The 12,779-nt window shown below is 38.2% G+C and overlaps 1 non-coding gene across 1 annotated transcript; it reads left to right on the top strand.

Annotated features, from left to right (window-relative positions):
• Positions 1-5,751: 5,751 nt before the first annotated feature.
• TRNAI-UAU lies at positions 5,752-5,824 on the top strand. Its single transcript has one exon. It is a non-coding gene; the product is annotated as a tRNA-Ile (tRNA).
• Positions 5,825-12,779: the final 6,955 nt, after the last annotated feature.

The following is a 12,779-nucleotide window of genomic DNA, read 5'->3' as shown; positions in this document are numbered from 1 at the left end:
AGAGTTGGTCGGTTGTATCTCCTTCAATCTCTTGCTCTCTCAACGAAATCTAAAAGTCATGTCGTAGTTGCTACTCCCACTGCACCTGTGTCAATATCTCCCTTCATGTCTTGGCATTCTAGGTTAGGTCATGTTTCCTTTTCTCGTCTTTCATGTATGATCAATAAGGGTTTACTAGGAGATACTCGGTTAGATAAAGAACCAAATTGCATCTCTTGTAGACTGGCAAAACAACCAGCTCTTTCTTTTAATCTTAGCACTTATGTCTCAACTGAACCTTTTGCTCTTATACATTCTGATGTCTGGGGTAAATCTCCAATTATGTCAAAGGGAGGTGCTTTATATTATGTCAGTTTTATTGATGATTATTCGCGTTATACATGGGTATATCTATTCAGCTCTAGAGCAGATTTTCTTAAGTTATATGTTGATTTCTCAACCATGATAAAAACTCAGTTTGGTAAAGTGATCAAAGTTTTTCGTGCTGATCAAGGAGGGGAATATATTTCCAATCCATTCAAAGAATTTCTTAAAACCCAAGGCACCATTCTTCAACTTTCATGTACTGAAACTCCAGAACAAACTGGAGTTGCAGAACGTAAACACCGTCATATTATAGAGACAGCTAGAACTCAGTTAATTTTTGGCTCAGTTCCTTCAAATTTCTGGGGAGAATCAGTCCTTACTGCAGTCTACACCATCAATAGAGTCTCAACAACTGTCATAGGAGGAATGTCACCTTATGAGCGTCTCTATGGTACGAAACCAAACTATTCTGATCTTCGATTCTTTGGTTCAACTTGTTTTGTACTCCTTCCAGAACGTGAATGTCATAAACTTGGTCAAAAGAATGTCTTGTTTGTCTTCCTTGGTTATGGTATTGAACAAAAAGGGTACCGTTGTTATGACCCAGTTAATAGAAAGCTTTGTGTCTCTCGTCATGTCACATTCTGGGAGAAAGTTCCATTCTGGTCATTTCCAAGCAGCAAATCATCATCTTTTGAGTCTTTCACTTATTCTGATCCATTTCCTAGTGAATCCAATCCTAGCACTTTTCTTATATCTACTCCTGAAAGTCCATCTCCTCTAGTTGTTGATCCACCAAATACGGATGACCAAGACCACTCTACGACTCAACCTAACAGTGCAACTCAGGAACGAGATCCTGATTCTGAAGAAAATTCTTTGCCACCTCGCAATCGAAGACCACCAGCTAAGTATGCAGACTATCATTGTTACTTGTCTTCTATTTTGTCATTTTATGAACCAAAAACATACAGAGAAGCTGCAGCCATTCCAGAATGGCAAGATTCAATGGATGATGAATTGGAAACACATGTAGAGGCAGGCACATGGAAATGGTGGACCTTCCTCCTGGAAAATCAGTTGCTGGAAGCAGATGGGTCTATAAAGTTAAGACCAAGTCAGATGGTGAGTTTGAACGATGTAAATCACGAGTTGTTGCAAAAGGTTATACACAAGAGTATGGTGTTGACTATGAAGAAACATTTGCACCAGTGGCCAGAATGGTTACAGTTCGTACATTACTTGTTGTTGCTGCAGCACGACAATGGGGGCTTCATCAAATGGACGTGAAAAACGCGTTTCTTCATGGTGAGTTACAAGAAGAGGTTTACATGCAACCTCCTCCTGGTTTTCCTCATGAACCTAATCAAGTATGTAAGCTTCGACGGGCATTATATGGACTCAAACAAGCACCTCGTGCTTGGTTTGAGAATTTTAGCAATGCAATTCTCCAGTATGGATTTACACAAAGCTTCTGTGATTCAGATATGTTTGTCAGATCGTCAGAAAAAGGAATTGTCATTCTTCTCTTGTATGTTGACGACATGGTTATTACTGGCAGTGATCTACAAGGTATTACTGAACTCAAATCATATCTCAGTGATTGTTTTAATATGAAAGATCTTGGATATTTAAGTTACTTTCTTGGCATTGAAGTTGGCATGTCACCCATTGGTTATTTCATATCAGAAGTCAAATATGCATCTGAGATTCTACAACGTGCAGGGCTATATGACAATAAGGTAACTGACACACCTCTTGAATTGAATGTAAAATACAGTCCTACAGATGGGACTCTATTTTCTAATCCAACACTGTATCGTCAACTAGTATGGAGTCTAAATTACTTGACCATTACGAGACCAGACATAAGTCATGCAGTTCACATAGTCAGTCAGTTTATGTCTGCTCCAAGGTCTACTCATTATGCAGTTGTTCTCAGAATTCTAAGATATATCAAGGGGTATCTTCATCAAGGTATGTGTTTCTCATCAAAGTCTGATCTCACTCTTCAAGCTTACTCAGATTCCGATTGGGCTAGGGATATTACGGATAGAAAATCTATTACAGGCTATTGTGTGTTCTTGGGAGACTCGTTGATTTCATGGAGAAGTAAGAAACAAAGTGTGGTTTATCGTTCAAGTGCTGAAGCAGAGTATAGAGCACTTGCTCACACCACATATGAACTCATTTGGTTACGGTGGCTACTTCGTGATATGGGAGTTCTAATTTTTGCTCCTACACCACTGTATTGTGAAAACAAGGATGTTATTCAAATTACACACAATGATGTCTTTCATGAGCGTACAAAACATATAGAGATAGATTGTCATTTTACTCGTCATCATTTCAAGAAAGGTACAATCACTCTTCCGCATGTTAAATCAGAATTTCAAGTGGCTGATCTTTTCACCAAGACTCACTCTGCAGCTCGTCTTCGATTCTTAATTTCCAGACTCAAGATGTGTACTCCACCACCTTGAGTCTGAGGGGGGGTGTTAAGATATGGTCAAGATATGATATATCTTGACATTATTGTGTTTGTTATTTTGTCGTAACTGCATATATATTCTTTCTGTATATATCCTAGATATTGTTAGGTGTATCTTTTATTTGCCTTATCTAGTTGTTAGGTGTATCTTATATTTGCCTTATCTAGTTGTGTAAACATGTATAAATCAGGCTTTTGCCTATCAATGAAGATACAAAGAATTATTCTCACAACTACATTAGAATCTCTATGCTCATTTTTATCACCATGTGCTTTGACCTTATAATGCATTAAAACCCCATTGAATAAGTTTGAGGCTTTTATTAAAGAGAATTTTATGGTTATGGCAACGAAGGCGTATCGGATTGACAGATATTGGAAGCAGCTTTGATCTTATAATGTAATATACTTCTTCTGAAACCGAAATTAAAGGCATACGTGTTGAAAAATTCAAATGCTTCATCTTTTATCTCAAATTCCATCCCAATGGCTGGAACTTGTTCCTTGAGAACATTAGAGGGAATCATATTAACACGGTCATTGAAATTCACAAGATTAATTCGTGGCTGTAAAGAAGACGATGGACCAGATCAAGGAAAATCGAATGTTTCCTTATTTTTCTCCTGGGAAATCTGTTCAAATTAATTAAGAAAATTACGTCCAAATTGTGAAAGACTGGCAGTTAATACAGGCAACACGTGTCAGCTATAGAATGGTTGCAACATAGGACATGGGTTTTTGGCAATAGATGATCCGTAGCCAAAATTAAATTAAAGAAAAAATATTTTTTTTCTGATTTTTTATCATATATACATGAAAAATCGCCACGGTAATAAATAACGTTTATGACGACTTTTCATCGAGTCAGTAGTTATTATGAAAATGTTACATTATATAGGGAATAACTTAGACGTTTATTTTATAATTTAATTGTAAAACAAAAATAAAAATACACAATATTTGTATTTATTTTTTTTAAATAAATTACACACTTTTGGTCGGTAACCTAGCAACAAGCTGGGCACCAACTCCTTTCTGAATAGCAATACCTAATCTATGGAAAATAAAACTACCAACTCCACTACTAGCATCATGACTAACTAAACAATTCTTCAAACTCTTGAAAAAACATAAAATATCATCTCCCAGTTCTCCTAAGGTAGAGAAAGCTAAAATGCCGATACCATACCCAAGTGATGTACACTTATCCAAATATTTAGTGCGTTTCCGTGCAACAGCAATAGAAATAGCTTTGCCAGGAACGAAAGAGTGAATGCCATCACCTGTGAAGGGAGAGACCCATGTGACATCCATGCAAACATCCTTACCGTTTTCCCAGTTAAGAACAAGGATATCCGCAGGGCATAGATCCTTGCCATCATCCGACTGAAGCCCAAGAGAAACTTCCTTACGTGCAGTCACACTGGCTTTGTAGCAAATGTCAACGACTATATCACGTACAAAGTCATGTCGAAACTTAATTTCAACATCCTTAGCACAATGAAGCGCGTGGTCTCCATAGATGTCCATGGATTTGTTACAGCTGGAGCATAAACCATTCTCAACAAACATTGGGATACCCAGGCGATAGCAAAGGACGGCTCTGAACTGTCTCGGCCCGAGGCATTGATTAATCCCACTAACAGGTGTCGCTAATAAATAATCTTGTGCATGCTTAACTTAATTACACTGCCACAAAATGGAATCTCTAACAGACATAGAAAATTGGTCTGGGATTTTCTTCTTGATTGCATCAAAATAGGTGACTGTCAGGGAATGCATGGGGGGGGGGGGGGGGGGGGGGGAATATCATCGACGCAATAAGAAGAAGGTAGTCCACATACCTGAATGAAGTTCTGGAGAGCCAACTGATAAGCAGATCCTTTGTTTGTTGAGAATAAGTTACCAAGGATCACCTTTTGCACTGAAGCTGTTTGACTCTGAGAAGCAAGATAACAGTAAGCGCGGGTGTCTGCCATTGTGTAGATGCCAAAACCACCATCTTTGATAGGCAAGGTATCTAATCTCTATTGTAAAGGGCCAAACCCTGAGCCGTCCCCAGTAATAAGAAGCCTCAAATACTTGAGCAAATGATCATCTAAAAGCTCAGTAGCTTGTTGAAGGGATGTAGGATTGGTAGTACGCAATGCAAAATACAATCTACAAACACCTGTGCAATTGCGAAGTAAAAGCATCTCACTTTGAGGATCCTTGAGATTTTTGATGGCAGTCATAAGTTGAACAGTCTTGTTCACTCTACTCAGCATCGTATCACTAATAAAGTTCAAATCCAGACTCACAGGACCACCCAAAAGTTTAACACCCTTAGAAGGTCTACCAATATCAGGCGAGAAAACGCCATCATCAATGCTCCTGGGCTCAATGGAAGGCCAAAAGACTTCCGTTTTCTTAATATTGAGATGTAAACCCCTACATGGCCCTTCAGTTTCTATTATACGCAGAGCTTTAGACACCTCAAGTGTATCACCAATAATTGTACCATTATCAAGGTACCAGGCATGCAAATCGAGTTTGTAGCTGGAAGCAATAGTCTTCACTAGAGGATGAAGAGTCAAAGCAAACAGCAAGGGACCGAGAGGGTCACCCTATTGGACTCTGAGGGCGGAAGACAAAATATATTGGTCGTAGTAGAGTTTAGCAGGTCGCATATAACAAAATTCTACCCATCGAGAAATACCTGGACAATGAAGACGAACCTCTTTGATGAGCTGAGATCTGGTCACCATGTTGAACGCATTAGAAAAGTCAATGAGCAGCATTGACATCTTGTCCGAGTGTCCTTGCATCTCAAGGAGACTATTTACAGCATGTAAAATACTCTCGCCTCCCGTTGAAAAACCAACCCCGAATTGGTAATCGCCTAGATATCCTTACCAACTGAGAAAGCAGCCACCTTAGAAATGCCTATGCACAACACAATTTTTGTTATGTGATCCCGCTTAGCTCAGAGGTTAGAGCATCGCATTTATAATGCGATGGTCATCGGTTCGATTCCGATAGCCGGCTTTTCTCTCTTTGTTCTATTTTATACTTTATTACATGATTAATAATGTCTCCTTGAACTCAAGGAATATTGAAAAGACTTCTTTCCTTTTCTCAAAAATAGCGGATCTATTATGTCATAATAACTTCCAACTATGAATAGAAAACATATTCGAGCGGTTGGTTTGATCTCTACAGAAAAAATTAAGACAAAGTATCCTTACCTTGCTATATATACAAAAGAATCTGAATATTGATACAATTCATCTCATTCTTCTTTGTAGTACAGTACTTAACTTCTATATATTTTTTTCGTTTATCGTTTAGTTCAGTCTTAATTTAGGTTTATTCTGTAAATAAAAAAAAAGTTTTTATGTCTCGTTACCAAGGGGGTCTAACAACACCACCCAATATTTCGCTTAGCAATCTGTATGGACAAACTCGAATATACTTTTAAGAGAATCAATAAGACTCAATCAATTAAAAGTACATTAACGAGTTTATATATCTCTCTCTTGATTTGATTTACTCGAGCTAATAGAAATCAGCGAGTCTTTAATCAAACACAAGGAATAACTTGGATGGTACCAAAGACCATGATCTAACGCACAACCTGTATTATTTCAATTATAAAGATAAAACAATATAATGCGGAAATTGAAATAACACAGACACCATAAATTTTGTTAACGAGGAAACCACAAATGCAGAAAAACCCCGGGACCTAGTCCAGATTGAGGACACATTGTATTAAGCCGCTACAGACACTAGCTACTCCAAGCTAACTTCGGACTGGACTGTAGTTGAACCCAAATCAGTCTCCCACTGATCCAAGGTATAATTGTACTCCCTACGCCTCTGATCCCAGCAGGATACTGCGCGCTTGATTCCCTTAGCTGATCTCACCCATAACTAAGAGTTGTTACGACCCAAAATCGCAAGCTTTAACAATAAACAAATTTGTCTCACACAGATAAGTCTATCAAAGGATCAATCTGTCTCCTGTTTATGATTTTTTTCTGGGTTGTAGTAATGAGGTTCAAACTCTCGGACTTGTGAAGGATAATTTTTTAGAAAATAAATATATATACAAATATTGACAAATTGGTAGAGAGGTACTGGGACTAATGATTCGGCCAATCTTCATAACATAAGGCTTAATGATTTATTCTCAACAATAATAGCTCAAAACATATATGGACTCTTATTTTGCCAAAGTCGATTCTCAAAACATTGGTTGTAAATGTTAAGCATGGAACATCAAATCACCTAAGCTAAGCATGACCCATCTAATCAAATAACACCCAATTTAATCAAATCATATTTCAATTAATTTTTAATGCAAAAGTCTTAAAAAGAATTAATAAAATTACCCATTTATGAAGCTCGGCCTCCTCCGTCGCCCCAGTGTTGGGGTTTAACTCATCATGGTAAAAATGCTCTCAAAATATTTCATTGATGCTCAAAAGTGTTTTACAATGAAGAGAAATACAAGAAATTGATGTAAAACAGAACTCTGCGACCCACAGAAGGCGTCCAGAATCAACGACAGAGCTGAGATGCTGTTGTCGTTAAAGAACTACGACCCACGATCGACAGTCGATGTTGCTGTTGATAAACGACTGCTTCTGCGTGTCCGTTCTTCGTGTTCTTCAGGCGTGTTAATGGCAGCAGCAGCAGCAGCAGGTAACTTCTCTGCAACTCCTCCTGCGCCTCTCTGCTCGCCTCCAAACCTCCCCAAACTCTCGACAACCTCTCTACTAAACTCAAGGGGTCCTTTTATACCCAACAGGCGCGTTTAATCTCTCCATAACTCGACATAATTCTCATTAAACCCGCTGTCCAAAAATAAACGATAGTTACCATTTTTAGAAGATTTTCACGTCAACTCTCTCCCTGCACGCTCCAAATTGCCTTCTCCACGCCTCAGAACTCTTCCTGAGCTAGCAGAACTCCCCCATGCACGCTCTAACTCCAATTATTCTTGCTTACAGTGCGTGTTGCTCTGTTTTGGTTTGGTGAATCGAACCAGGAATTCTAGCCAAATTTGATCAAACCTGATGCCCAAAACATGTTCTATATGCTATATCACATCTCTATACCAAAATTCAGCCATTTAATCGACGTATAACTGCTTCATTTCTTCGATCGAAAATCTCCTGAACTGTGAACAATTTTCCCGCCAAAAATCAAAATTTGAATTTTGAAGAAGACTGCCCCCTATCCGTCTCTGGAGTGCAAATAGAAAATGCCCAACTGAGATGCCCCTTAGTAATTGGGTTGCCCCTTAACCAAAATGAGAGTCCGAATAACAAATGTCCTCTGGGGATGCTCCGCATAATTTTTCGAGCCGATTTTTCCAAAATTATTTATTTCCAAAAAATACCTACAAACACACAAAACACCATAATAAGGACGAAAACGAGTACTAACAATACGAAACAATGAGGACAATTTAGACACATAAATGCGTCTATCAAATACCCCCAAACTTATTTTTTGCTAGTCCTCGAGCAAATTTATTCTAGAAAAGTGACCGAGTTAATCTCGGGTGGGTTTATCAGAGGTGTACCCACAAAAACCAATACTCCAGACCCTAGCTATCTACGAAAAATCTTGGAAAGCACTAAAGAACCTCCTTGGTTGGCATACTTATTAATTACAGGAGGAAGTACCCTGACGCGAAATTCCAATTGCTGTATACGAGTTTGCACTCAAGCATACTAAAATTCATATAAGTGACAGAGCTCTACTAAGATAGTTTCACGATGGACATCATACTCGGAGTCAGACTAATCACATGAAAAGATTAAGAAGATGGAAAAAGAAAAATGTAGATGGTTGAAAAGTGAACGGTGTTTTCCATATCTGTCTGAAGGCCTCTGCCAAGGTGAACCTAACCTAAATAACTGAGATACCGGTCTGACTAATATTAACACACTGGCATATACAAGGGAAACAGTGGTCAATAACTTAAATCTAGATCAACAAACTGGCAAATACAAGGGAACCAGCAGTTGACGACACATAACAATAACCATTTTTTTTTTAAACTTAACGGCATGAATAGATCTTTTGGATCCAAGCGCATGCTTCTTGTCAGCAGATTACACGATAGTTCCCACGGGTCCTGCATTCCACGCTTGCTTAGGCGACGGAAACAGGGAGAACACACGCATATTGCTATCCAAGTGTTAATACTTATTCCGATTGGTCTAACTGGTCCGGTCTAATAAATTTTTTTTTTTTTTTTTTTTTTTTGAAAAGGTAACTCAGTCACTCTATTTCACCCTAGCAAAGGTAACAACTTGAATCGTGTGCCCCACCAAATCACTTGAAATAAAAGAAAACTAAAAATAGAAAGTGAAAAGGACTCGACAAGATATGGCGAAACTATCATGTTAATTCTAACACCTGAGCTCTGTGCTTTTATGAATAGACTTTATAGATGTTTCCATCTAGTCAGATTGGTTCCTCAGCTCCTACAACAAAAATGTTTCCATCCACTTAGATTGGTTAGTGCTATCCTTAATAGGTGTAAATTTCTAGGCTCTGGAGTTTATTTATTGCAACTAAAAAGTTTCTCCCATACCCCCAAACTTAAATCTAACATTGTCCTCAATGTTCTAAAGATAAAATTAAAAACATGAACAAGGAGAAACGGTTACTATTTGAAGTAAAAGAGTTAAGGAAGGATATTACCGTGTTGCGTGAGATTGGGTTACCTCCCAAGAAGTGCTAGTTTAAAGTCTTCAGCCAGACTTAGGAAAGGTTTAGTCAACTCGAACCATAAAGTAACAGTCGAAATAACTGTGGGTCTTCAAAATTAAATAGAGCTGACCAAAGGAAACTACAATAACCCAAGAAAGTGAACAAGAATAACATGCCCTTATCTAGTTTCCTGATTAAGATATTTATATCTAATTGTGGTTCAGGTTCAGGTTCTATGAAAGGGTCTAAATAAAATATTTTCCTCGGATGCATTTCCTCATAGGTTGGATCCAAATTATTAGGTCCTAGAGTTTGGAAAAACTCAAATAAGAACTTAGAATCACAAAATAATAATAACCTAAATAACTGAGGATCCTCTAAGTCAATCAGGTTTGACTTACATAATTGACCACAGTGAGAGTAGTGGTCATTCTTAAGCAAATGTGTCGATTCTAATTTCCTAAGGCATTTAGGTTTAGTCTCACAACTTAATATTCGACACATTTGGAATATAAACGTTCCCACATTTGGAAGAAAACTATTTGGTGGGAAAACAAAATCAATCTTGGTATTATTGCCTGGGTTAACCACATCAACCAGAGGATGGGTTTCTAACATTTGAGACTCTTGTTGGATATCATTAGGTTCTGGAAAACGATTATGAAGATAATCTTGTAAGATGGTTGCGGCATTGATGTCAAGTCCCAAGTGAGGGAACTTACTAAGAGTTAAAGCACATGGAGAATGATACTCACCCCCAAACTTAGAGTTTTCGGCGTCTCTAGATAGACTGGTCATAACCTCCCTAATTTCTAGGTCGGCAATTGATTTTTCTAAGTCAGGTTCATCCTCGCTAATCTCTACGAGTTCATCTAAGACTATTGTTTCTAAATCGTTTGACTCGATCTCAAGATAAACTGGTTCCTCTAAACCACCATCGGTTTCGTAAACAGGACATACTACATCGTCTGAAACGGGGGTATCTCTAGTCAAATCCTCGTCCTTTTGAATAGGTGAATAATTTTTAAAATTATTAGGATCTGAACCAGAAATAATATAATCATTATAAGGCTCAACTGGGGTAACAAATTCCTGATCACTATTCCCACATATTTCAGATTCTTCATCATCACTATCCTCATCATCATGATACAATTTTTGAAATTCAAGAATTCTCAATCTTTGTTCCAAACTACATGGTATATGTTTATAATATTTCTCATATATCGTTAGAGGTGATTCCTCAATAAAAGTTGGAGTATCCATATATCGCTGCCCACGCATATATTCACCAAGAGTCATTTCCGAAGACGTCTCTTGATAACGAGAATTTCTAGACATATATTCTCGCAAAGTCATCGCAGGTGGCGTCTCCTCAAAAGGATTCATCACCGAAGAAATATAAACTACAGAGGGATTCTATACAATCACAAACAAGGCCGACTCGACTCCACCAAAGCAAACCTAAAGATTTCTAGCAAACAAAAAGCATGATGGCTCCACTTATATTGTTTCTAGACCAGCTTCTATCTTTCGAAAGGGAATTCGTTGCAATTTGAGCAAACCCCTCTGGAATCAATCCGAGTCAAAGTAAGTTGAATTGAGGCGAGGGAAGCTCAGTGGAGCTTTGATACCCAAGGCCTCACCGCTATCACAAGGCGGCGCAGTCACGCATTCAACTCACAGAAACCATCATGAACTTTGAAGTGTGCTTAAAGAGCAACCAATATTTTTCGAATGAGTTTCCTATTAAGCTCGTTACCCTATCGGTCTCGTTCTATTCCAAATTTTAAAGCTTAGGTTCGCGTTCGGTTTTGTTTTCCTAAGGCGGGCAAGAAGGAAACGGTGATGAAATCCGAGTCCTTATCTTGATTTGGCCAGGCCTTGCCCTTTACTAGGAATTTAAAAATAGTCCGGTTAGTCCTCAAACAATTATCACCTTAAGGCAGACAGTAACTCGCTTACAGGAGATTCGCGAGTGTTTCGATTGGACTTACCTCCCGTACCAGACGGGCGATGAACCGTTGTCTTCGACTCGGGCCACGACTCCTATGCCGTGTGCGAACCCGAGGGGCCGAGACGATGTAGTAATCGTCGTCCTTCCCTGCACACAGTTTATATAATTTTTTTTATTTTTTTTTTAATAATACCCTTCCGTAGGGTTAAAAAAATAAATAAAGTCCAATTGTTTAAAGTCCAAAGTCCAAAATAAATAAATAAAAAAATTACAGTTTTCCTCACACACTCTAAAAAAAATTAAAAATTAAAAATTAAATCCTAAAATTGTCCTTTTTTTTCTTCTCTTTTCGCTTTTCGCTTTAAGCTTTTTCCTCTCCAAGTCCCTAGTGCTCCACTTCGAACCTGTAAATCAAAGACAAAAAGACAAAGTAAAAAGGAACAAATAATAATAAAAAAAAAACCTAAAAATTCTACCTAAGCACAAATCCGCGTCGGCGGCGCCATTTTGTTTATGATTTTTTTCTGGGTTGTAGTAATGAGGTTCAAACTCTCGGACTTGTGAAGGATAATTTTTTAGAAAATAAATATATATACAAATATTGACAAATTGGTAGAGAGGTACTGGGACTAATGATTCGGCCAATCTTCATAACATAAGGCTTAATGATTTATTGTCAACAATAATAGCTCAAAACATATATGGACTCTTATTTTGCCAAAGTCGATTCTCAAAACATTGGTTGTAAATGTTAAGCATGGAACATCAAATCACCTAAGCTAAGCATGACCCATCTAATCAAATAACACCCAATTTAATCAAATCATATTTCAATTAATTTTTAATGCAAAAGTCTTAAAAAGAATTAATAAAATTACCCATTTATGAAGCTCGGCCTCCTCCGTCGCCCCAGTGTTGGGGTTTAACTCATCATAGTAAAAATGCTCTCAAAATATTTCATTGATGCTCAAAAGTGTTTTACAATGAAGAGAAATACAAGAAATTGATGTAAACAGAACTCTGCGACCCACAGAAGGCGTCCAGAATCAACGACAGAGCTGAGATGTTGTTGTCGTTAAAGAACTACGACCCACGATCGACAGTCGATGTTGCTGTTGATAAACGACTGCTTCTGCGTGTCCGTTCTTCGTGTTCTTCAGGCGTGTTAATGGCAGCAGCAGCAGCAGGTAACTTCTCTGCAACTCCTCCTGCGCCTCTCTGCTCGCCTCCAAACCTCCCCAAACTCTCGACAACCTCTCTACTAAACTCAAGGGGTCCTTTTATACCCAACAGGCGCGTTTAATCTCTCCA

This window comes from Papaver somniferum, chromosome 4, assembly GCF_003573695.1.
Source record: "Papaver somniferum cultivar HN1 chromosome 4, ASM357369v1, whole genome shotgun sequence".
Classification (NCBI taxonomy): Eukaryota; Viridiplantae; Streptophyta; class Magnoliopsida; order Ranunculales; family Papaveraceae; genus Papaver; species Papaver somniferum.
Note: the sequence above shows the minus strand (reverse complement) of the source record. Positions and strands in the feature narration are given on the sequence as shown.